This window comes from Schistocerca cancellata, chromosome 4, assembly GCF_023864275.1.
Source record: "Schistocerca cancellata isolate TAMUIC-IGC-003103 chromosome 4, iqSchCanc2.1, whole genome shotgun sequence".
NCBI lineage: Eukaryota > Metazoa > Arthropoda > Insecta > Orthoptera > Acrididae > Schistocerca > Schistocerca cancellata.
The window spans coordinates 276,698,380-276,726,046 of record NC_064629.1 but is presented as its reverse complement, the minus strand read 5'-3'; the positions used below and the strand labels follow the sequence as shown (position 1 = coordinate 276,726,046).

The window sequence follows — 27,667 nt, the reverse complement described above, 5'->3', positions numbered from 1 at the left end:
CAGCTTACTGTCTTGACAAATCAATGGCATCACGGTGGTTTTCGAGTAGTTAATATGATTGTCAAGCTTCATCCAGTAAATATCACAAAAAATCCAGGTCTAATGTAACCAGTCATAGATAGCAATTTAAAGTTTGCCTGTTATTTACTCTTCAAGATGAACCCAATATCTTCATTTAATTTAATTAGTAAATAAGTCCTTTAGATGCACACACTACCGTGCACTCGTCGCTGACTGGCTGTTGCCGTAGCTCCACAATGGTACATTTCTCATCTACATTTATCTGGGAACTTTTGCTCGATTCGACGGACACTACCATGCTCTGAATTTATTATTAACTTTTTTTCTCCACGCTGTACACTGGACGAACATTGATAGACTTGCAACTCATGTTCCCCGTTTATAGCGAATCAGGTAGAAAATCCATCAGAACATAGTGTCTGTCGAACTGCTGATGGATGCGAAATGCGTGATAAGACGGCGGGGCGTGATAAGACGCGGCAGCGCGCAGTCCGCGAGAGTTCCGCGCGGGAAACCCAAGCTGCATGCTCCGCAGCTATGAAGCAGCGCACACAGGTGACATAGTATCGCCGGTCTGTATTCGCATTTTTCCTTTTCTATTTTGTTTTTCTGTGGCCCCTGAGATGAAATAATCTGTAGCGATTCGGTAACTGTAACGCACCTGCTCCTCATCGGACGAGTTTTCTGCCGCGTGATGTAATGATGTTGCACCACACAAAGAAACAGAACACGCTCTCACAATAGGTTGCGTAACAGCCGTAAAACTAGTCGGTCCTCCATTCGATAAAATCGCTGCTATTACAGTTGCACTCGCAATATTTTTATGTGTAGCTGTTTCGGTTTTGACCAATTTCAGTTGTCTTCAAATATTTCCTAATAAGAAAACCGATTTTTAAATTTTTTCTCGCGCTAACGTCTTTTTCAAATGAAATAAAGAAGTACATCAATTATGAGACCCTTCCTTGATTTATTAGCTTCATCTGTTAGAAGTCAACTACACTTCTGGACATTAAAATTACGTCAACATGAAGACAGCATGTAACACACGTCAAATTAGCATGAAGTGTACTACATACTTGGATATGCGAATGCTTAGCATTTCCCCACAGCCGCACAAAGTAAGTACGTCATCTACATTGTGAATATAAGAAAGATTACACTGTAGGTTTCCCAATCAGAAATAGCATTAATGTTGGTTTGTTGGTGAGAAGATCGTGTTATGTCTCGTCTCAGAAGAGGAATGTTTAAGGGAACGTCTGGGAATTCGGTAGTGGCTGCATCGTGGCCTATCGAGAATGCGGTTTATCGTTCCGCGATATCGCTACTCTCGTTGGTCGGGATGCCACGACTGTCACGCGAATTTGGTATCGATAGATTCAGAAGCACCATACTAAACTCCACGCAGGATCTCGGCGGCCCCTTAAGCCTAGAACCCGAGAAGGCAGACGTGCTGTTCGTTTGGCCATGAGGGCTCGTATAGTCGCGTCACGTACCTTGAGTCAGGAAATGGGTTTGTTTTCAGTAACACAACTATCCACACGGACAGTGCTGGAGCAGCACAATGCGTCAGCTTGTCTACCAATGTTTCGGCTTCCCTTGAGGAGAATGGGAGTTACCAGATTGCATTCGTCGTAGTCATAAGGCTCCATCACCTGGCGTGATGGTATCGGTTGCCATTGAGTACACAACACGATCACCTCTGGCTCGCATAGGTAGTAATTTGGACAGAAGGAGCAACATTTTTCACGTTTTCAGGCAACTAGCTGTGCCCTGTCTTCGAGGTCCTTTAGCTTCCAACAAGATAATGCAAGACCGTATGCTACCCGGTCTGACTTAAGCTACAGCGACACAGGGTGTGTTGGACTGTTGCCCTAGCCAGCACTTTCTCGAAATCTCTCACCCATTTAAACCATTTGGCCATGAATTGCTGAGTGACTGGCACTCCACCCTCCGCCAGCTACAATGATTGACGAACTCTGGCATAGAGTTGAAGCAGCATGGAATGACGTATCTGTATCTGTCATTCAAGCTCAGTTCGACTCGATGCCCAACCTGGTTACAGCCTTTATCGCTACCAGAGATAGCAGAGATGTGTACTAAATTTCGCATCCAGTACACATATAAATCATTTAAAAATATAAAGGTGTATACGCGCAATAAGTTAAGTGTCGTTATTTTTTATCCTCCCTAATGTGCAACTGTGACGATAAGGTGTAGCCGAATGAACCATTTATGGTCATACTGACGATTTGAGGCCGTTTATGTGATATTTCCAGAATGAGATTTTCACTCTGCAGCGGAGTGTGCGCTGTATGGCTATCACATAAATGAAACTTCCTGGCAGATTAAAACTGTGTGCCGGACCGAGACTCGAACTCGGGACCTTTGCCTTTCGCGGGCAAGTGCTCTACCAACTGAGCTACCCAAGCACGACTCACGCCCCGTCCTCACAGCCTTACTTCTGCCAGTACCTCGTCTCCTACCTTCCAAACTTTACGGAAGCTCTCCTGCGAACCCTGCAGAACTAGCACTCCTGAAAGAAAGGATACTGCGGAAACATGGCTTAGCCACATCCCCCAGGCAGTTTTAATCTGCCAGGAAGTTTCGTTTATGTGATAGCCATACACGGTCCAGTCACATTAATGTGACCACCACGTATGTTCTACGTAAACGTGCAATAACCACCCACAGATGGCAGGTAACAGCAGTAGCAGTGAAGGGTATGTAAAGCATGTTGGAGGGGTCGCAGAAAACAGCGCAATCATTGCCGTAATGTGGAAACGGAGCGATTTAGGTGATGTCCAAAAGGTTACGATCATTGGAATTTCCGAAACGGCTTAGTTTGTAAACTGTTCGAGAACTGGTTAATGTATACCATACACGGCAAAATCACGCTATCCATATCCGGCGCCGAGACAACTGTGGTGCAACATGGGCCATTGATGACGGTGGTGAACGACGGCTGCGGATATTTGTACGGGCGAATAGACGTGCAGCTGATGAGCAACAGACCGCCCAGACGGACCAAGCGACTACCGACTGTGTCTCTTCAGCTACCGTCCAGTGAAAGTTGCTGCGTATGGGTCTTCGCAGCAGCGTTTCTCGACGATGAACGCTGGAATTTGCACGCCAATGCCGCAACTGGACGTTTGCTGAGTGGCTACAGGTGGCCTTTTCAGGCGAATCACATTTTATGCTCCATCGGACAAAAGGCCGTAGGCGCATAAGGCGTGAAACGTCTGAAAGCAAACACCCTGCAACGATCGTCGTAAGGGTCCAGGCCGGAGGAGGAAGCGTTATGATCTGTGGAATATTTTCGTGGCATTCTCTGGGTGATCCGGTCGTAATGGAAGGTACAATGGGTTAATACAAGTATGTATCTATCCTTGGGGACGATTCACACCTCTTCATTCATACTGTTTTTCCTCACCACGATGGCATCTATCAGCAGAACGATGCAATTTGTCATACACCTCACAGTGTACGTTCGTGGTTCGAAGAGTACCATGATGAGTTTATCGTACTCCCCTGGCCACCAAACTCCGCAGACTAAACCCTATCGAGAATCTGTGGGACCACCTCAATCGGGCTGGTATGCCCCATGGATCCTAGCGCAGCTGGCCACGGCACTGGAGTCGACATGGCTCCACGTCCCTGCCGGTGTCTTCCACAACCTCAATAGCACTCTTCCAGCACGTCTCGCAGCGGTCCATATTGCAAAAGAAGGTTATTTCGGTTTTTGACAGGTGGTCACATTAATGTGGTGTCTAAACTTTCAAGAATAACGGAGAAGAGAAAATGAATCAATCTGAGCTAGTTCATTCTAGTCCAGAAACGACTGCAGAGGCCGGCCGGTGTGGCCGAGCGGTTCCAGGCGCTTCAGTCGAGAACCGCGCTGCTGCTACGGTCGCAGGTTCGAATCCTGCCTCGGGCATGGATGTGTGTGATGTCCTTAGGTTAGTTACGTTTAAGTAGTTCTAAGTCTAGGGGACTGATGACCTCAGATGTTAAGTCCCATAGTGCTCAGAGCCATTTGAACCATTTCCAACTGCAGGGGTGTAAGCGAACATGAGAAAATTTCAAATTTATCCTTTGTCTGATGACTCTGATAAACATGCAAGTGGACACATTGTTTATTTATTTGTGCATCTGCACGGCTTTAGAAAGCATCGCTCCTGCGAAACGCAACTCGCCCTTTTTTCACATGATATCTTGCGAACCATGGATGAAGGGTACCAGACGGATGCCATATTCCTTGACTTCCGGAAAGCGTTTGACTCGGTGCCCCACTGCAGACTCCTAACTAAGATATGAGCATATGGGATTGGTTCCCAAGTATGTGAGTGGCTCGAAGACTTCTTAAGTAATAGAACCCAGTACGTTGTCCTCGATGGTGAGTGTTCATCGGAGGTGAGGGTATCGCCTGGAGTGCCCCAGGGAAGTGTGGTAGGTCCGCTGTTGTTTTCTATCTACATAAATGATCTTTTGGATAGGGTGGATAGCAATGTGCGGCTGTTTGCTGATGATGCTGTGGTGTACGGAAGGTGTCGTCGTTGAGTGACTGTAGGAGGATACAAGATGACTTGGACATGATTTGTGATTGGTGTAAAGATTGGCAGCTAACTCTAAATATAGACAAATGTAATTAATGCAGATGAATAGGAAAAAGAATCCTGTACTGTTTGAATACTCCATTAGTAGTGTAGCGCTTGACACAGTCACGTAGATTAAGTATTTGGGCGTAACATTGCAGAGCGATATGAAGTGGGACAAGCATGTAATGGCAGTTGTGGGGAAAGCGGATAGTCATCTTCGGTTCATTGGTAGAATTTTGGGAAGATGTGGTTCATCTGTAAAGGAGACCGCTTATAAAACACTAATACGACCTATTCTTGAGTACTGCTCGAGCGTTTTGGATCCCTATCAGGTCGGATTGAGGGAGGACATAGAAGCAATTCAGAGGCGGGCTGCTAGATTTGTTACTGGTAGGTTTGATCATCACGCGAGTGTTACGGAAATGCTTCAGGAACTCGGGTGGGAGTCTCTAGAGGAAAGGAGGCGTTCTTTTCGTGAATCACTACTGAGGAAATTTAGAGAACCAGCATTTGAGGCTGACTGCAGTACAATTTTACTGCCGCCAACTTACATTTCGCGGAAAGACCACAAAGATAAGATAAGAGAGATTAGGGCTCGTACAGAGGCCTGTAGGCAGTCATTTTTCCCTCGTTCTGTTTCGGTGTGGAACAGGGAGAGAAGATGTTACTTGTGGTACGAGGTACCCTCCGCCACGCACCGTATGGTGGATTGCGGAGTATGTATTGTAGATGTAGATGTAGATCTACTCAGCTGGCACAAGTTGCTACATTCACAGCAGTTCGTCATAGTGGCGCCGTTCAGCTTCTATGCAAGCATCAGATGATTGCTCCTCATAGATGTGAGCAAGTACTGCTCCTTACAAGTTGGAACTGAGTGCAGTTCATTGTACTCGGTCGCTGCAGTGCAGTGCGAGTTGTCCTTTTTCCCTTAAACGCTGGAACTGTCTCTAAAACACTCGTACGCAAGTTATGTTTCCTGCACCGAAATGAACAGCTTGAGCTGGACAAGCATGATTCAGACATTAAGAAACAATCGAGCCAATAGAAGATTGCTTTATTCACCAGGTATAAAGTTATGAAAGCAGGTAGGTGCAAATATGAAAAACAACGTAGGTTTGTTTATTCGACATGAAGGGGATACCCCAGCAGTTTTTGTTCCGCAAGGTACGTGAGTTATCAAGCATTATCAACTGCAAGTGCTACAACGGTTGGCGTGGTACTGCAGAAAGAATTGCCTGCCTTCCGGAAAGCAGACAACTGGGTCATCCACAACAACACCGCCGGCCGAAGTGGCCGCGCGGTTCTGGCGCTGCAGTCTGCAACCGCGAGACCGCTACGGTCGCAGGTTCGAATCCTGCCTCGGGCATGGATGTGTGTGATGTCCTTAGGTTAGTTAGGTTTAACTAGTTCTAAGTTCTAGGGGACTAATGACCTCAGCAGTTGAGTCCCATAGTGCTCAGAGCCATTTGTACCACAACAACACTCCCAGCCATGCAACACAGAATACCTGGCAGTTTCCGGCCGAAAAGATGGGAACGATTTTTCTACCACCACACGCAACGGATCTATCCTTATGTGACCGCGTATTGTTCCTTATTAGAAGTCACATAAAAGGGAAGCGATCTTAGGATAGGGGAGAGGTGAAACAAAACTAAATGGAGACACTTTAGAGTACCTGTCCTTTACATCCATATCTACATCTATACTCCGCAAGCCACCTTACGGTGTGTGGCGGAGGGTACTTCTGCTCCATTCGCGAATGGTGCATGGGAATAAAGACTGTCGGTAAACTTCCGTATGAGCTCTAATATCTCCGATTTTCTGGTCGTAGTCATTTCCCTACATACACTCCTGGAAATTGAAATAAGAACACCGTGAATTCATTGTCCCAGGAAGGGGAAACTTTATTGACACATTCCTGAGGTCAGATACATCACATGATCACACTGACAGAACCACAGGCACATAGACACAGGCAACAGAGCATGCACAATGTCGGCACTAGTACGGTGTATATCCACCTTTCGCAGCAATGCAGGCTGCTATTCTCCCATGGAGACGATCGTAGAGATGCTGGATGTAGTCCTGTGGAACGGCTTGCCATGCCATTTCCACCTGGCGCCTCAGTTGGACCAGCGTTCGTGCTGGACGTGCAGACCGCGTGAGACGACGCTTCATCCAGTCCCAAACATGCTCAATGGGGGACAGATCCGGAGATCTTGCTGGCCAGGGTAGTTGACTTACACCTTCTAGAGCACGTTGGGTGGCACGGGATACATGCGGACGTGCATTGTCCTGTTGGAACAGCAAGTTCCCTTGCCGGTCTAGGAATGGTAGAACGATGGGTTCGATGACGGTTTGGATGTACCGTGCACTATTCAGTGTCCCCTCGACGATCACCAGTGGTGTACGGCCAGTGTAGGAGATCGCTCCCCACACCATGATGCCGGGTGTTGGCCCTGTGTGCCTCGGTCGTATGCAGTCCTGATTGTGGCGCTCACCTGCACGGCGCCAAACACACATACGACCATCATTGGCACCAAGGCAGAAGCGACTCTCATCGCTGAAGACGACACGTCTCCATTCGTCCCTCCATTCACGCCTGTCGCGACACCACTGGAGGCGGGCTGCACGATGTTGGGGCGTGAGCGGAAGACGGCCTAACGGTGTGCGGGACCGTAGCCCAGCTTCATGGAGACGGTTGCGAATGGTACTCGCCGATACCCCAGGAGCAACAGTGTCCCTAATTTGCTGGGAAGTGGCGGTGCGGTCCCCTACGGCACTGCGTAGGATCCTACGGTCTTGGCGTGCATCCGTGCGTCGCTGCGGTCCGGTCCCAGGTCGACGGGCACGTGCACCTTCCGCCGACCACTGGCGACAACATCGATATACTGTGGAGACCTCACGCCCCACGTGTTGAGCAATTCGGCGGTACGTCCACCCGGCCTCCCGCATGCCCACTATACGCCCTCGCTCAAAGTCCGTCAACTGCACATACGGTTCACGTCCACGCTGTCGCGGCATGCTACCAGTGTTAAAGACTGCGATGGAGCTCCGTATGCCACGGCAAACTGGCTGACACTGACGGCGGCGGTGCACAAATGCTGCGCAGCTAGCGCCATTCGACGGCCAACACCGCGGTTCCTGGTGTGTCCGCTGTGCCGTGCGTGTGATCATTGCTTGTACAGCCCTCTCGCAGTGTCCGGAGCAAGTATGGTGGGTCTGACACACCGGTGTCAATGTGTTCTTTTTTCCATTTCCAGGAGTGTATATGTATAAGAGAGTAATATGTTCTTGGAACGTACGCTGACGGCATTTAATCAGTAACCTGCTCCGTAATACAGTACGTCTATCTTGTAGCGACTGCCACTGGAGTTGCTGATTATCTCCGTAACGTTCTCGCCCAAAGTAAACGACCCCGTGACGAAACGTGAGACTCTTCGTTGAATCTCTTTTTATCTCTTCTATTAACGCAACCTTGTAAGTGTCTCAGACTGATGAATCGGTCGAACAAGTGTTTTGTACACCACTTCTGTCGAGTATGAATTACATTTCCTTAGCCTCTTCCACCGAATCTCAGCCTGGCATCTGCTTTTGCTACAAGTCGTTTTGTGTAGTCATTTCGCTTTAGGTTGTTCCAGGTATTTTACGGTAGCTACTGTTTCCAATCATTTTTCACCCTTCGCGTAATGTATTTACGGGCAGTATGTTATATTTATTGAAATTCATGATCCACTGTCAATCCCTGTACATGTATTGATCCTCCGCAGGTTTTCTGCAGTTCGCTACAGTCTTCTGACGTTGCAACATGGCTATGGACAACAGCATCGTCAGCGAAAGCTTATCCACTTGATCATTTATTTTTTTTTTTAGTAAATCAGTCTTCGGACAGGTTTGATGCGGCCCGCCGTGAATTCCTCTTCTGTGCCAACCTTTTCATCTCAGAGTAGCAACTGCAACCTATGTCCTCAATAATTTGCTGGATACATTCCAGTCTCTGTCGTCCTCTACAGTTTCACCCTCTACCGCTGCCTCAAGTACCATGGAACTTATTCTCCGATGTCATAAGAGATGTCCTATCATTCTGTCCCTTCTTCTTGTCAATGTTTTCCTATATTCGTTGCCTCGCCGATTCTGCGGAGAACCTCTTCATTCCTTACCTTATCAGTCCACCTAATTTTCAACATTCTTCTGGAGCGCCACATCTCAAACGCTTAGATTCTCTTCTGTTCCGGTTTTCCCACAATCCATGTTTCACTACCATACTACCCCAAACGTACATTCTCAGAAATTTCTTCCTCAAATTAAGGCCTATGTTAGATACTAGTAGTCTAGCGGTTCTAGGCGCTCAGTCCAGAGCCGCGCGACTGCTACGGTCGCAAGTTCGAATCCTGCCTCGGGCATGGGTGTGTGTGATGTCCTTAGGTTAGTTAGGTTTAAGTAGTTCTAAGTTCTAGGGGACTGATGATCACAGATGTTAAGTCCCATAGTGCTCAGAGCCATTTGAACCATTTTTTTAGATACTAGTCGACTTCTCTCGTCCAGGTTTTCTGCAGTTCGCTACAGTCTTCTGGCGTTGCAACGTGGCTATGGACAACAGCTCCGTCCGTCATGGGTTATTTTGCTGCCTTGTTGCAGAACTCTCTAACCTCGTCTATTTTGTGATCCACAATTCTAATGTTAAATATCTCGCTGTTCTCATTTCTGCTACGTCTCATTACTTTCGTCTTTTTTCGATTTACTCTCACCCCATATCCTGTATTCACTAGATTGTTCATTCCATTCAACAGATCCCGTAATTCCTCTTTATTTTCACTTAGGGTAGCAATATCATCAGCGAATCTTATCACTGATATAGTTCCATCCTTAATTTTTATCCCATTCTCGAACGTTTCCTCTCTTTCCTCTTACACCCTTTTTAATCCGAGCGTTTCGTTCTTTGTCTTCCACTCTTACTGTCCCCTCATGGTTCTTGTTCATATTGTGTATCACCCGTCTTTCCCTACAGTTACCCTTATTTTTCTCAGAATGTCGAACATCTTGCACCACATTACATTGTCGAACGCTTTTTCCAGATCCTACGAACATGTCTTGCCTTCTCTTCAGAACTGCCTATCTGGTGCCTTTACCTTTACTAAAGCTAAATGATTGTCATCTAGCAGATCCTCAATTTTCTTTTCCATTCTTCCGTATATTATTCAAAATGGTTCAAATGGCTCTGAGCACTATGGGACTCAACTGCTGAGGTCATTAGTCCCCTAGAACTTAGAACTAGTTAAACCTAACTAACCTAAGGACATCACAAACGTCCATGCCCGAGGCAGGATTTGAACCTGCGACCGTAACGGCCTTGCGGTTCCAGACTGCAGCGCCTTTAACCGCACGGCCACTTCGGCCGGCGTATATTATTCTCGTCAACAACTTGGATGCATGAGCTGTTACACTGATTGTGCGATGACTCTCGCACTTTTAGGCTCTTGAAATCTTCGAAGTTTTGCCGGCCAGAGTGGCCGAGCGGTTCTAGGCGCTACAGTCTGGGACCGCGCGACCGCCACGGTCGCAGGTTCGAATCCTGCCTCGGGCTAGGATGTGTGTGATTCCTTAGATTAGTTCGGTTTAAGTAGTTCTAAGTTCTAGGGGACAGATGACCTCAGAAGTTAAGTCCCATACTGCTCAGAGCCATTTGAACCATTTTTTCTTCGGAATTTTGTGGCTCATCTTTCTCAAAAAAATTTCTCTTGTGCCCAGTGGCAGAACTGTACACGACGTTCAAAGTAGTCGCCATGCAATTCCTGGTGCATAGAAATATGATACGGGTGCAATCGATGTTGATATAGCATTCTCAACAGCGACGGTTTTGAGATTCCCGATTCTCGCGCAATTTGTCTGCTACTGATGTGCTGATTAGCCGCGACAGCTGCTAAAACACCTACTTGGGCATCACCATTTGCTGCAGGTCGTGGTTGACGTTTCACATGTGGCTGAACACTTCCTGTTCCCTTAAATAACGTAAGTATCCGGCGAACGGTCCGGACACTTGGATGATGTCGTACAGGATACCGAGCAGCATACATAGCACACGCCTGTTGGGCATTTTGATGACAATAGCTATACATCAACACGATATAGACCTTTTCCGCAATTGGTAAACGGTCCATTTTAATACGGGTAATGTATCACGAAGCAAATACCGTCCGCACCGGCGGGATGTCACGTGATACCACGTACTTATACGTTTGTGACTATTACAGCGCCATCTATCACAAAGTGAAAAAAGTGGTCCAACAAAAACATTCATATTTCTTTATGTACTACACAAATATGTAATGAAAATGGGGGTTCCTATTTAAAAAAACGCAGTTGATATCCGTTTGACCTATGGCAGCGCCATCTAGCGCGCCAACCATAGCGCCATCTGGTTTCCCTCTTCTTTGTATTTTTTCCGTTTGATGCTTATTTCGTGAGATATTTGGCACGGTCAATATCAATGGACCACCTTGTATACATCAACACGATATTTTGAGCACTTCCTGTAATAAAACGTTTCATGTAATTCTGATACGTTCTGTTTCTGTGCGTTTCCGACAATTAATGTAATTACGATGAGCAGTCAGGAAGCATTCCTCACACGTAAACTAAGAAAATATGTTACATGTTACTGCTCATCGTAATTACATTAATCGTGGGAAACGCACAGAAACAGTGCATACCAGCATTCCATGAAACGTTTCATCATAGGATGTACTGAAAATACCGTGTTGGTTACAATATCAAACTTTCCTAAATGAAATGTTCAAAATGCCGTCTGTTAACAAGGATATATGCGGCAATCCACTGTCGCATTGAATCCCTAATGCGATGATATACCCTTGGAGAATCACCTCATCAAAAAAGATTTTCTGTCAACTTTTGACCGGCATTGTCGGTGACTGTTTGTTAGTGCCTCATGTTCTTCCATCCGAGCTCAACGGTGAAACTTACCACGTTTTCATAGAGGATACTCTATCGGTAGAACTAGAAAATGTGCCTTTACAAGTGCGACAACGCATATACTTCAGGCACGGTGGAGCTTCTTCTCATTTCAGTGTTCATGTTTATAGGTTTCTCAATAACACAGTTCGTGACAGTTGGATAGGTAGAGATTGACCAATTTCTTGGCCTCTAATCTCTCTGAACCTAAGACCAGTAGACTTTTATTTCTGCGGGCATTTGAAAGCAATCCCGGTACAAGACGTAGTCTTCGCGCCCGTATTGTGGAAGGCTGTGAAACGATATGCAGTTCTCCACGCATCCAATAGCGCATCAGGGATTCAGCGCGGCGGTGGGTTGCTGCATGTGGCCTTACTAGCGGAGAGCGTTTTGAACATTCCACTTACGAAAGTGTTTCATACTGTAACCAAGAGGATATTTTGAACATTTCATGTAGGAAAATGTTTCATGCAATGCTGCTACGCCCTGTTGATATACGTTGCCATGATTAGTGTGTTGTGACAAGAAGTAGCAAATGAGCTCTAAAATGGAAATAAAGCGTTTCCAGATCCGTGTCCATATAACTTATTTTCTTGCTGTATGAGTGAGGAATGTTTCCTGAAAGTGTGGCCATACCCTGTATCTCGTAAACAGTATCGGTCCTATAATACTTCCTTGGTGTACCACGGAAACTAAATTTCGATCTGTCGACTTTTTTCTCCTTAAGAGTCCTGTCTCCTAGAAAGTCCTGTATCCAGACGCAAATCTGGTCCGATTCATAGTATGTTCGCATATTGTTCACTAAACGGCAGTGCGGAACTGTATTGAATACGTCAACGAATACGGCATCAATCTGGACACGTTTGTCAATGGGTGAAACATTAGCGCAAGTACATTAGGTCCGATGGACGCTGCCTTGAAGATGATGGAATTTTGTAAATATTATGCCATGTACAAAATGTGCACTTGAACAGTCCTGGTTACTTTTTGGTCCCCCCCTCATAAGCTACGGAAGTACTGGGTATCTTAAAATTCACGCGTACTATCGCCTACAATACAGCCGTAAAGCATAGTTTAGTGTTCCGAGCAAGTGTGGTGAAGCGCTCATTCAGTCACTGCTACCTCCTGCAACTAGTCACGCGTGCTTAGCGTCAAGTCGACAAGTGCGATATTTAGCATTTCGCGATGGCCTCATATAGTGACACTCAAGAGGCTACCTGAGACGTGTCAGCATGCCCATTGTGTAAGCGATGACAGAGTTTAAAATACCGCGGAATAACTCTGCTTATCTCCGACGTTTTTAAAATGAACTGTCACGCACTCGTGAGTCACTGCGAAAGGAATGTTGCCGTCATCCACAAGTGTGCTGGTGGCTGGGCAGACGAAGAGAAACTCCAAATGGTGAGTGCCACATTGCGGCAGCCACTACTGGCACGGCAAAGCTAGCTGAAATGCCAACAGCCGAGTGAGCCTAAGAAAACTACACGTTGCAAGGGAAATTTTAATCTTCCTGTAAGCTCTCTCCTGCTATATTTTGCTGATTCTTAACTATTTTTTTCTTCTTTTTTTTTTGCGGTCAGACATGGGTAAGAACAAGCTCCGTACGAAACATGACAATGTTGCTTAAACGGAGACGTGTCTCTTTTCCTTATGAATATTAAAATCATCAGTTCTTCAATTTAACTGAAAAATTTGCTTTGGAAGGTTAACAGTTCATGCTATTTATTTCTTGTACTGAGTTCGTAAGTAACACAATTCCTGCCCGCATCTCGTGGTCGTGCGGTAGCGTTCTCGCTTCCCACGCCCGGGTTCCCGGGTTCGATTCCCGGCGGGGTCAGGGATTTTCTCTGCCTCGTGATGGCTGGGTGTTGTGTGCTGTCCTTAGGTTAGTTAGGTTTAAGTAGTTCTAAGTTCTAGGGGACTGATGACCATAGTTGTTAAGTCCTATAGTGCTCAGAGCCATTTGAACCATTAACACAATTCCTAACTATGGCTAAACTCAAACATGCTCATAGTAGCATTTAAATTCAGTTGCACATTCACACTGAAGTTTGTCATTGCTGTATTGTTTCCACAAAGTAAACTACCACGTTATAAAAGTACACGGTAACCTTAACAATTGTTCAAGTAATAATATAGCCCACCAACGGATGCTACTGACTAAGATTTGTCCATTGATCTCGTGCGTAAATATGCGCAGCAAGCGCGAATAAACCGATTAATCACTCACAGACAAATTTCATCAACATATGCAAACCATCCGCATTTTCTTGAGTGCTGCTCGACTGAATACGACTGTTCCACACGAAACCTGAGCAACGATTCCCTTCGCCTCGTATAAAAACGGCGGAAACGGTATTTCTCGGGCATTTTTGAACGAAACAGTAAGACAGTCTCTCCTGCCGGAAAACGCGCTCTCAGCTCCGAATGTTTCAGAGAACGGTCGATTGTAGTCTCCCTTATATTCTTAAAAAAAGGGTCTTTGAGTACAATGGGACTTAAAAACTTCTAAGGTTGTCAGTCCCCTAGAACATAGAACTACTTAAACCTAACTAACCTAAGGACATCACACACATCCATGGCCGAGGAAGGATTCGAACCTTCGACCGTAGCGGCCGGGCGGTTGCAGACTGTAGCACCTAGAACCGCTCGGCCACTCCGGCCGGCTGTATTCTTTACTCGTAGTCTTAAACACTATCCGTCATCATCAGTATGAGATTCCCTTTCTAGCTGCGTTCCAAATGCTGACGCATATTAACACCCTCTTAGGAAACAAATTAAAACGTAGTTTTACCACGAATCGTGTGGGAGAAGATTCGCCTGCAAGCATCAGTAAATTCGCTTATGAAGTGCACGTATCGAAGGATGCAGAGTGGAGAATACTCATGGAGCAACAATTACATTCCTGTAATGTGCAGGCAATGGGGTCAAATTATTACGAAAACAGAGTTTAGTTCTGTCAATCGTTTGTGTTGTGATGCATAGACTGAGACAGGCAGTCACCACTATGAACACGTGCTATGCGTTTATGTTGTTTACGTGTAAGTCATGTACCGCAATAAAAAATTAACCTAATTTCCACGCGTTAGTTGTTTCTCTCAAATAGGCAGGTTAATTTTCTTCACCATCTGCTTAATATTAGCCCTAAAGGTTCGGAATACACTATGCAACGTTACAGATTTTTTTATTTTATTTCGATAAGTCAACAGGAGCTGCAGCCAGACCTTCTCTACATAATGGAAACAAACTAGAGAGGAATTTGTTGTCATCGTGAAGTATTTCCTGCCGAGGTATTTCAGTACTAGGCTGCAGTTCAATTCTACTTAATTCAGGATGATACCGATGGCTGAATGATTGAGACATCTAACACAGAAACACTAATGAAGCTCAAGAAAGAAACACCAAACAGAAAACTGAATCACACCATGAAAAGCACCACACCACTGAGTAAAGAAATTTGTCGCCCAGAACAATAGGAAACCTGAAACTTCCTGGCAGATTAAAACTGTGTGCCCGACCGAGACTCGAACTCGGGACCTTTGCCTTTCGCGGGCAAGTGCTCTACCAACTGAGCTACCGAAGCACGACTCACGCCCGGTACTCACAGCTTTACTTCTGCCAGTACCTCGTCTCCTACCTTCCAAACTTTACAGAAGCTCTCCTGCGAACCTTGCAGAACTAGCACTCGCAGGAGAGCTTCTGTAAAGTTTGGAAGGTAGGAGACAAGGTACTGGCAGAAGTAAAGCTGTGAGTACCGGGCGTGAGTCGTGCTTCGGTAGCTCAGTTGGTAGAGCACTTGCCCGCGAAAGGCAAAGGTCCCGAGTTCGAGTCTCGGTCGGGCACACAGTTTTAATCTGCCAGGAAGTTTCATATCAGCGCACACTCCGCTGCAGAGTGAAAATCTCATTCTGAATAGGAAACCTGATTAAAAAACAGAACGCATAACAAAATATTATATCCACATTACATCCACATCTACGTCGATACGTAGCTTTTTGTAAACCGAAATTAGCCGAGAAAAAAAATGTGTTGCATTACTTATTGAACTCCCCTCGTATATTCACCAAAAGTCACAAAGTCTCTCTTCACTCTGGTGGCGCTGAGGGAATCGCTGCAGGGATGATACAGGCAGCGACTGGGGTAATCCTCTAACAAAACCGACTTTGACAGAGGGCAAATTGTAGCCTTCCTCCAACCTCACCACGTTGTCCACAACTCTCCCTACCTCTTTCACCGCACCGACAATCCCCTTCTCTCACCCGAGGTGGGGTCGCTGCTGGCCACCTCAGGCATCTCTCTGGCCGGCCACAACCCCTCCTCAATGACCCAAGTGAACACCTTCTCCTCAACATCTTTTTTCCATCCCTCACCATCACCTGTGCCACTATCTATATCCATTCCCCAGGTCCTCTACCCTCCGACTTCATTTCACATGTTGACTGTACCTTCTCCACCTATGTGATTGCCGCTGACTTCAACATCCACAGCCGTGACCCTGCCACCCTTCGGTTGTGGCATCAGTTCCTTGCCGCCCTCCATGGTGACCTTGTTCCTCTCCCACAACACACCTGTCCTGAAAGTAACTCCACCCCCGATGTTATCCTCGCTTCCCCCAACCTCCTTGGTTCTATCGCTGTGGACGTTCTCGATTCTGTTGGTAGTGACCCAGTTGCCCCTCCAAAGTCTATCCATGACTACCGCCGCACCGACTGGCATGCCTATTGGGAATCCATTGCCTCACAGGTCGAAAGCCAGTCCCTCACTTTTCACCGTATCGCTGACATCACGCATGCCTCTTCCTTCCTTCAGAAAATAATCACTGACGCTGTGGAAGCCCATGTCCCTACCACCTTCACCGCCCTACGCTTCTTCCACAGGCTGTCCTTCTTCATGAATCCCGCAGGCTCTACCGCTCCTTCCTCTGCACCCATGACTGGGATACACTCATCTGCCACTGGCAATTACAGCGACACATCCGGAACCTCCTTATAGCAAAGAAATGTCGGGACTGGCACCAGACATGCACACGCCTCAACCCCCTCCCTGTCAACTCCTCCAAGTACCAGTCAGCCTTCCACCGCCTTACTGGTAGCCATCCCACCCCGCATTACCCTATCCTTCACGACGATTGCCCCTTCCCTGACAACCTCAGTAAGGCTAACCATTTTGCTTCCTACCTCTCCGAGGTCTTCTCCATTCCTGACGATTTCCATTTTGATTGCTCCCTCTTCCCCACCATCCTTGACCGCACTGATACCTCTGTCCCACTGCTTGCCCCTAGCTTCCAGTACTTGGATCGGTTACTCCCCTCAGACATCAACAGTCCCATCACTGCACATGACATCACACTCGTCCTCCGCTCCAAACGCATCACCGCCGCTGGTCATGATGGCGTCACCTACTGCCACCTGAAGAAATCCCCTCATCCTTCCTGGCTGTCCTTGCTACCCTGTACAATGTCCTCCTCTCCACTGGCTTTTACCCCGACCTGTGGAAGACTTCCCGTGTCCTGCTGTTCCATAAACCCAACAAATCCGCCTCTTATACATCTTCCTATCGTCCCATCTGCCTCACCTCTGTGTTTAGTAAGGTCTTCAAGACCATCCTCTCCCACCATATTCACCGCCACTTAACCAGCACCACCTCCTTACCTTTACCCAGTGTGGCTTCTGGCCTTCCTTCCCAGCCGATGACCAGCTCCTTAACCTCACCAATCTTCTTTCTCTCCAACTTAACTCCCGTTGCTCTGCTATATTTCTTTCCCTTGATCTCCAGAACGCCTACGACTGTGTCTGGCATCCCGGGCTCCTCTTCTAACCCCAGACCTATGCTCTCCCTATCAATTTCGTCTATCTCGTTGGTTCCTTCCTCTCCTGTCGTCCCTCCTATGTCACTATCCAGACTTTCAACTCCGGTTGATGACTGGGTGTTGTGTGCTGTCCTTAGGTTAGTTAGGTTTAAATAGTTCTAAGTTCTCGGGGACTGATGACCATAGATGTTAAGTCCCATAGTGCTCAGAGCCATTTGAACCATTTGAATCCAACTCCGGTACCTTCTATCCCTCCGTCGGCATGGCCCAAGGCTCCATCCATTCCCCTTTCCTCTATCTTCTGTACACTGCTGATATGCCCAAACCTTCCCCGCCTCTCCTCCAATTTGCTGATGTCACTGCCTTCTTAGCCCTTCTTTATCCTACCGTTCAACAGTCCCAACGTACCCTCAGTCCAAACCCACCTTGACCAGTTCACCACTTGGAGCAATCAGTGGTGTTTTCGTATCAACCCCTCCAAGACCCAGGCGATCCCCATAGGCCGCACCACCTGCTCCTTCCATCTCCATGATTTCTACCTAACCATTTATGGCCATCCTATCCACCTCACTCCTACCCTTCTCATTCTTCATGCGTGCTCCGTCGTTTCCAGTGCACTTTTAAGTGTCGTGCTGTGTGTGATTTTTATCCTGTGGCTGACTTTTAACTTGTCTTTTCCTCCAGTGTTTTTTTAAGTGCACTTTGATTTGCCAGCTGTGTTCTTTTAACATTATGACGAGTTTTTAACTGTCCCCCAGTGCATGTGCCCATCTTAGTGTATATTTTAACTCCCATTATCTCCATTTACTGTGTTTTTACGACCCTCTTTTTATCCCCACTTTTTATGTAATCACCCTTCTATATTTTTGTAAAGCCAGTTGTCTGAAGAGGTGTGGACTGTGCGGCTTCCAGCCCTCCCCTGCCCCTTCCGAAAATCAAGGATCAGTGCATCAATCACTGACAAAATCCGTGGTATACCTCTTAATATCGTGTCAGACCTCCTTCTGCCCGGCATAGTGCTGCAACTCAACAAGTCATTGGATACCCCTGCAGAAATGTTGACCCATGCTGCTCCTATAGCTGTCCATAATTGCGAATGTGTTGCCAGTGCAGGTTTTTGTGCACGAACTGACCTCTCGATTATGTCTCATAAATGTTCGATGCGTGGCCAAATGTTCACTCTAAATGCCCAGAATGATCTTCAAGGCAATCACGAACGACTGTGGCCCGGTGACATGGCCCAATGTCAACCATAAAAATGAATATTTGGAAATGGTCTCCAAGTAGCTGAACAGACTCATTTCCAGTAAATGATCGGTTCAGTTGGACCAGAGGACCCAGTCCATTTCGTGTAAACACACCCCATACCATTATGGAGCCATCATCAGCGTACATGGTACCTTATTGACAGCATGGGTCTATAGCTCCGTGCGGTCTGCATCACACTCGAACTCTACCATCAGCTCTTGGCAATTGACATCGGCTCTCATGTGACCAGGCCCCGGTTTTCTAGTCGTCTATGGTCCAACCGATATGGTCACGAGACTAGGAGAGGCGTTGCAGACGATGTCGTGCTGTTACCAAAGGCACTTGCATCGGTCGTCTGCTGCAATAGACCACTAACGCCAAATTTCGCCGCACAGTCCTAACCGAGACGTTCGTCGCACGTCCAACATTGATTTCTGCGGTTATTTCACGCTGTGTTGCTTGTCTGTTAGCAGTGCCAACTGTACACAAACGCCGCTGCTCTCAGTCGTTAAGTGAAGGCGGTCGGCCACTGCGTTTTCCGTGGTGAAAGGTAATGCCTGCAATGTAATATTCTCGGCACACTCTTGACACTGTGGATCTCGGTATACTGAATTCCGTAGCGACTTCCGAAAAGGAGTGACCCATGCGTGTTGTTACAACCACTATTCTGCGTTCAAAGTCTTTTAATTCCCGTCTTGCGGCCAGAATCACACCGGAAACCTTTTGACATGGATCACCTGGGTACAGATGACAGCTCAGTCAATGCACTGCCTTTTCATACCTTGTGTACGCGATACCACCGCCACCTTTACACGTGCTTCTACCCTTTTCGAAGGGTGAACCCACGACTTTTGTCACCTCAGCGTTTAAGACTGCCCACTAAGCAAGCCAAGCAAAAATTTTTGAAAAATGTTACAGGTATCACACGGAATTCTCCTAGGTGCATCGTTTTCAAATATATTCAGTGATTCAAAAAATGGTTCAAATGGCTCTGAGCACTATGGGACTTAACTTCTGAGGTCATCAGTCCCTAGAACTTAGAACTACTTAAACCTAACTACCCTAAGGACATCACACACATCCATGCCCGATGCAGGATTCGAACCTGCGACCGTAGCGGTCACACGGTTCCAGACTGTAGCGCCTAGAACCTGCTCGGCCACTCCGGCCGGCTATATTCAGTGAGCCGCCATTGTTTAAAGTAGAAACAAACAGTTGTAGCATACGCAATGATATGTCACAAGCAGTTTTATAAATTTCCCACCATTTCAGTTGTACTGAAACTCCAGGTCGAAGGCGGCCACCAAAGCAAAAGCGTGTATCTACTTGTCTAATAATGTTTACCCTTTCTGATATGGAGTTGTTCGACATGTATCAAGCGAACCGACTTTGATGTTGGAGAGTGAACTGCATGATGGGCACTATCGGAAAACCCGCCAAAGGTGTACAATATTATCAGTACGAAGGGTGCTGTCAAATCAGTTGGCTGACGTGCTTCAGGCTTTCATTTTATTGGTCTTTGAGACCGAAATTACATCACACTACTTTGGACAGGTCATTGAACAGAGACTGTGTACAGGACACGAGGCTATAGAAGCATTTTAAAATTGGTTAGTAGTTTTGAATACTCAAATAGCCTACGGCACAAATATTGTTGTTAACCATTCTCTCTGCCTGACGTAATTTTACAGAAATGATTTCTAGAAAAAATGAAACCTGAAGACGAGAAATACAATTGGAGGGATGAGGGCGTCATATAGTGTCTGGCGATAGGAGCATTAGGTTTAATGATGGTAGTTTAAGAACAATGGGTCGTCAAATAAAACGAAATTTACCGGAATCTAAGGAAATGGAAGGAAAATTACAGGTTAACGTCCCGTCCTCGACGAAGCGCAAACTCAGCTTGGACAAGGAAATCGGTCGTGTCTTTTCAAAAGAACTATGCCATCATTTGCCGTAAGTGATTACGAAACGAATCTCTGACGAAATATGTTGCTCTCCATTTCACCTTCTGTACCTCTATCCACCAAACTTAACTGGTAAGGGTCCCAGACTGGAGAGCAATATTTAAGAACCGTTCGAATGAGTGTTTTGTATTCTACCCTTTTCGAGGGTGAACCCATTTTCTTGGGATTTTCTTCCAAAGAATCTCGGTTAGTCTTTCTTTCTTACGACTAGTTTTATGTGCTTGTCCCACATGAAATAACTCCGGGCACAATACTCGTAGATATTTAACGGTTGTAGCAATTCCCCAGTGATTGATCACCAATCGTGTAATCGATCAATAATGGGCCTATTTGTGCGCAACATGTTACACTTATTTACGTTCAGGTTCAAATGCTAGTCCCTGTACCAAGCATTGATCCTCTGCAGGTTTCATTCTTGAAATTTTCCCAGCGTAAAGGGTATTCTACGTAGTTTCGGGATTGCAGCCGGGTAACGTTGACTTCGTGCCACGATATTTCGACTGACAGCCATTCAGCCATACTCAGGTGAGTGTTTTGCATCGGAGATTGCTAGTTCTCATCGCTACCTTTACACCAAGAATTGGCGCGAACGCATGCACAAAGGCAGCCGCGAAATGGGCGACCTCTGTCGAGTTATGCGCCCTCTTCGAATATTGCTCCGCCTATGGCGCGCAGGCGTCCTATGAACTACATGCGCGTTCTCTGTCGGAATGGGCTCTCATCAGTAGTAACTTCAAAGCTGATATAACAGAGCTATTTCATCATGCCCTTTTCTCAACGTACCTTTTATTCAACAGTGTATATTTTGAGCAAACTGATGGTGCTGCCATGGGTAGATCTCTCTCCCCTCTGGTACAGAACTTTTTTATGGAAGACTTTGAGGAGACGGCACTTGATTCGGCAAACTTAAACCAAAAGTGTTCAGGTGATATGTGGATGATACTTTTGTAGTGTGGCCCCAAGGTGAAGAACAATTATCACGCTTTTTGCAGCATCTGTATTCTATCCACGAAAATATCAAATTTACGATGGAAGTGAAGAAGAGTGGCTTTCTGCCATTTCTAGACGTCTTGATCAGACGGAAACTGGATGTATCATAGAGACATCCGTTTACTTTATGCCCACGCATACAGACCTGTATTTGCAGGCGTCTAGCTGCTACCACCCATCACAAACTATGAGTGTCCTTCGAACGTTGGTGCACTGGGCACATGTTGTGTCTGATAGAAACAGCCTTGCAAAGGAGCTGAAACACCTGCAATCAGTGCTCATAGATTATGGATGATTATGGATCTTCTCCACATCAGATCAGCACATCTTTAAGGAAGAAGAAACGTGACCACCCACGAAAACAAGAGGAGACGGAACGGTTCAAGTCCTAGGCGTTCCTCGCGTACATCAGCAATATTTCGTCGAAATTAGGTAGAATTTTAAGAAAACATCATGCCAAAGTAATCTTCCGACCACCTACAGAGAAGTCTGCTGTGCTCAGTTCGGCAAAGGACGATCTGGGATTGTGGGAGGCTAGAATCCACATAATACCTTGCCACTGTGGCAAAGCCTATATTGGTTAGACAACACCCACAGTGCTTGAAAGATGCGTTGAACATGATCGCCACACTCGTCTTTAGCAACTCAGTAAGTCAGCCATAACTGAGTACTCTATCTGTACAGGGTATTCCATGGATTACTCTGCCAAGGAAGTCTTGGCCTCGACGAGATCCTTCTGGGATTCAGTTATTAAGGAATCGGTGGAAATACATTTAGCGCAAGAGCTTATTAATCGTGATGGCGGCTTTTAGCTAGATAAGGCAAGCGACACGGTGATTTCTTTAATTTCTTCAAAAAAGAAAACATTTTATCACCAATGACACGTCTAGCGACATTTGATTTCATTAATTTTGCCATCTGAATTTTAACTTCGCGAGTGCACATTCAGAGAGAGAGAGAGAGAGAGAGAGAGAGAGAGAGAGCTTGCACATGTAGTGTCACATTACGCATGAGCCTGCGCGCCATGTATGGAGCAGTATTTGAAGAGGGCGCGTAACTCGACAGAGGTCGCTCATGTAGCTGCTGCCTTGCGAACGCAACTTTCCGCCAATTTTTGGTATGAAGGTAGCAATGTGAACTAAAAACCAATCCTTGAGGACTCGGATTCGGACCATGGCTAACGGCACCCCTGGTACGGCCACTAATAATGTATGTTTTCATACGGCCACTCATTGTGTGCACTCCTTGGTACGACCACCACTCTAACTAGCTCTGCAGTTGTGTAGCGTCTTACCGGCAAGCTTGAAGTTACACCGTCGGAGGGTGGGACGGGACTTCAAGTTCCACCACCATACCTTCGACGTACAATACAATGATGTATGAACCTTATTTTTTCTTAAAAAAAAAAGCAACTTTACAAACTGAATTCTGCCACCGCCTCTCCGATGGAAAACGGAACTACGGGACGAACAGCATGTCCGCCTTTCTTCACCAAAATAAGTCAGAATGGGCTGTTGTCCGGGCGCTGAGGCGCTCCGCAGTGAAGACCAATCTTCCCACCTGCACGGTAGATGGCTTAACTATGACGCCCTCTGTGTGGTGGAAACTCTGGCTCGCCCAGGATCTTACGCCTGGTGAACTCCATGATGCGCTACCACTTTTAGACACAGACCACATCTTACTGCCCCTCACCTTACATCACCGGCAGAACTCCAACAGATCCTCCGGTGGAAGCGAGGGCAGTCGGCTCCCGGCTTGGAGAGGATCTTAAATGAACACCTCTGTCGGCTCCCGCGCAAGCCACTGGTCTTATTCATATTCACCAGCATTCTGAGCCACTGTCTCACAACTGGCCTTGCCCTCCCCCCCCTCCCCTCTCTCCCCCTCCCCATAGTTGAAGCAAGCCAAACTAATTGCCATCCCCAAGCCCTCGAAGGGTCCTACAGTCCCTACCTACAATACGCCCATTTGTCTTCTGAATATCATGGCGAAGTTCTTAGAATCTTTGATCCTCCACCGCATTTCCTAGCCTCTGGCGGCGGTCGGGACAATATGTCCAGAACAATTCAGTTTCACTTCCCATCAGTCGACCGAACTAAAAGTTCTTAGGATCACAGAAAACGTAAGCTAGGGCTCTAACTCCACCGTGTCGACGGCAGCGGTTTTCCTCGACATGCAAAACGCTTACGACAGGATTTGGCTGGACAGTCTTGTGCATAAAATGCTGACGTAGGCAACCATCCCGGACATCTATACCAAGATCGTGGATGACTTCCTCTAAGATAGAACCTTCTTGGTTACTCAGCACGGGAAACGCTAGAGCATACGTCACTTTTCGATGAGTGCCCCTCACGGCTCTGTGTTGTATCTCAACCTCTTTAACATTTATGTTAATGATAGGATAGTCATTCCACACTGCCACCTGGCGCAATACTCTGACGATACGGTGCTCTATACTACTGGCTGTAATACTCACCAGTTCATTGCTCGTCTCCAGAAGCAGGTTCACGCAACAGTCCCCTGGTGTCGTTCAAACAAGACTGAACTCAATGCCGCCAAAACTATGGCACTCTACTTCACCAAACGGCGCTCTATCCTCTGCTACAGCGTCACTACTGCAGGCGTCCAGGTACCATGGTTCCTAGATACGAAATATCTGCAGATTCCTCGACTTGCGCCAAAGGGTGGTTGGGTTTCGGGCTCCGCTGAATAGGTCAGGAGTCCATTATATGCAGGAGGCGGCTACCCGGGCAGCAGGGGCTGTGTGGCGTGGACTGGGCGGTTTTTTAGGTTAGAAGGTGTCGGGAAAACACAAAAAGGGCTTCAGTCATATAGGATGCAGGCCGAACACAGGAAGAACGTAGGTACAGGAACCATCGGTATAACAGTTGTAAATTGTCGTAGCTGTGTTGGGAAACTACCAAAGCTCCAAGCGCTAACAGAAAGCACTGATGCTCAAATCGTTATAGGCACTGAAAGCTGGCTGAAATTGGAGTTAAGCTTAGCCTAATTTTTCTTAGGAAGAACCTAACGGTGTTCTGAAAGCATGGACTAAACACGGTTGGCGGTGGCGTGATTGTTGCTGTTAGCAGTAGTTTATCTCATCGCGAAACTGAAGTAGTTAGTTCCTGTGAGTTAGTATGGGCAGAGGTCATTGTTGGCAACCGGAATAAAATAATAATTGGAACCTTTTATCGACCTTCCAATTCAGATTATACAGTTACTGAAAGGTTCAAAGAAAACGAGTTTGATTTGAAACACGTACGTTCCCGACTCATACGATTATAGTTAGTGGTGACTTTAATTTACCCTCGATGTGTTGGCGAAAATACAAATTTAATCCCGGAGGTACGCATAAAACAGCATACGAAATTGTGCTAAACGCCTTCTCTGAAAATTATTTCGAGCAGTTAGTTCATGAGCCTACGCGAATAGTAAACGGGTGTGAAAACACACTTGACCTCTTAGCAACAAATAATCCTGAGTTAATAACGAGCACCAAAACGGATACAGGGGTTAGTGAACAAAGGGTTGTCGTAGCGAGATTGATTATTGTAACCCCCAAATCCTCCAAAAATAAACTAAAAATATAACTATTGAAAAAAAGCAGATAAAAATTCATTTGACGCCTTCCTGAGAGGCAATCTCAACTTCTTCTAAATTAACAATATAAGTGTAGACCAGATGTGGCTTGAATTCAAAGAAATTGTACCGGCAGCAATTGAGGGTGTTATACGAAATGAATTAACAAACGACGGAGCTGATCCTCCTTGGTACACAAAACGGGCCAGAATACTGTTTGCAGAAACAACGAAACAAACATGCCAAATTTAAACAGACGCAAAATCCCCAAGATTGGCGATCTGTTACAGAAGCTCAGTATTTACCGCGGACTTCAGTGTGAGATGCTTATAATAGCTTCCACAACGAAACTTTGTCTCGAAACCTGGCAGAAAATCCAAAGAGACTCTGGTCGTATGTGAAGCATGCTAGCGGCAAGACACAATTAATGCCGTCTCTGAGCGATAGCAGTGGAGATGCTATCGAAGACAGTGGTGCCAAAGCAGAGGTACTAAACACAGCTTTCCGACATGCCTTCACAAAAGAAGGCGAAGTAAATATTCCAGAATTCGAATCAAGAACAGCTCCCAACATGACTAACGTAGAAGTAAATACCCTCGGAATAGTGAAACAACTTAAATCACTTAATAAAAGCGAGTCCTCTGATCCATACTTTATACCAATTAGGTTGCTTTCAGAGTATGCTGATGCATTAGCTCCATAATTAACAATCATATACAATCGTTCGCTCGGTGAAGGATCCGTACCCAAAGACTGGAAAGTTGCACAGGACACACCAACATTCAAGAAAGGTAGTAGGAGTAATCCACTAAGTCAAAGAACCATATCATTAACGTCGATACGCAGCAGGATTTTGAAACATATATTGTGTTCAAACATTATGAATCACCTAGAAGAAAACGGTCTATTGACACACAGTCAAGATGAATTTAGAAAACATCGTTCTTGTGAAACACAACTAGCTCTTTACTCGCATAAAGTGTTGAGTGCTACTGACAAGGGATTTCAGATTGATTCCGTATTTCTGGATTTCCGGAAGGCTTTTGACACTGTACCACACAAGCAGAGTCTAGTGAAATTGCGTGCTTATAGAATATCGTTTCAGTTATGTGACTGGATTCGTGATTTCCTGTCAGAGAGGTCACAGTTCGTAGTAATTGATGGAAAGTCATCGAGTGAAACAGAAGTGATTTCCGACGTTCCCCAAGGTAGCGTTATAGGCCTTTTGCTGTTCCTTATCTATATAAACGATTTGGGAGACAATCTGAGCAACCGTCTTAGGTTGTTTACAGATGACTAATTAAGTCACCAGAAGATCAAAACAAATTGCAAAACGATTTGGAAAAGATATCCGCATGGTGCGAAAATTGGCAATTGACCCTAAATAATGAAAAGTGTGAGGTCATCCACATGAGTGCTAAAAGGAATCCGTTAAAATGGGTTACACGACAAATCAATCAAATCAATAGGAATTACAATTAGGAACAAATTAAATTGGAAGGAACACATAGAAAATGTTGTGGGGAAAGCTAACCAAAGACTGGATTTTATTGGCAGGACACATAGAAAATGTAACAGATCTACTAAGGAGACTGCCTACACTACGCTTTTCCGTCCTCTTTTACAATACTGCTGCCCTGTGTGGGATCTTTACCAGATAGGATTGACAGAGTACATCGGAAAAGTTCAAATATGGGCAGCACGTTTTGTATCATCAAGAAATAGGGGATAGGGTGTCACAGAAATGATACAGGATTTGGGATGGACATCATTAAAACAAAGGCGTTTTTCGTTGCAGCGGAAACTTCTCACGAAATTCCAATACCAACCTTCTCCTCCGAATGCGAAACTATTTTTTGTCACTGACCTACATAGGGAGAAACGATCACCATTATAAAACAAGGGAAATCAGAGCTCGTATGGAAAGATATAGGCGTTCGTTCTTTCCGCGCTATACGAGATTGGGATAATAGAGAATTGTGAAGGTGGTTCGATGAACCCTCTGCCAGGCTCTTAAATGTGATTTGCAGAGATTCCATGTAGATGTAGACATCTAGGTGTGCGGATGGATAGCAAAATACTCTTCCACCAACATGCCATCATCCAAAAGGGGCAGAAGCTGATAAAGGGATTGTACCCGCTCTTCAACAGCACGGAACTAAACTTAGACACCAAGCTCCGACTGTACCGTATGGTTTTCCACTCGTCCCTCATCTATGGCGCCATTGCGTGGGCCACAATTAGTGCCTCCCGGATGCAGATCCTCCAGCGCCTGAAGAAGAAAGTGCTTCGTTGGAGCCTGCGTGACCCTTCTCTCACGAAGATTGTTACCCTACGCGAAGAGATCAACATGGTCCCTCTAAAAACGTCCATTCGAGAGAAGGCAAGGCGCCTCTATGTCAAAGTAGACGCCCTGCGCGACACGGTCAGTGGGTTGCAACATATTCGCACCACGTCTCCCCGGCACTGGCACCGACACCCTGGTC

At 46.1% G+C, this 27,667-nt stretch overlaps 1 protein-coding gene across 2 annotated transcripts in view; it reads left to right on the top strand.

Annotated features, from left to right (window-relative positions):
• The window catches only part of LOC126183499 (DNA damage-regulated autophagy modulator protein 2-like), a 238,448-nt gene that overhangs the window by 44,416 nt on the left and 166,365 nt on the right, over positions 1-27,667 (top strand). Inside the window, exon 1 of one of the 2 annotated variants that reach the window (XM_049925538.1) lies at positions 535-593. The exons of the other annotated variant lie outside the window; for it this stretch is intronic. The gene's annotated coding sequence lies outside the window, so the exon portion shown is untranslated. Of the gene's footprint in view, positions 1-534; positions 594-27,667 lie in introns of those variants that run through there. 2 annotated transcript variants of the gene reach the window in all.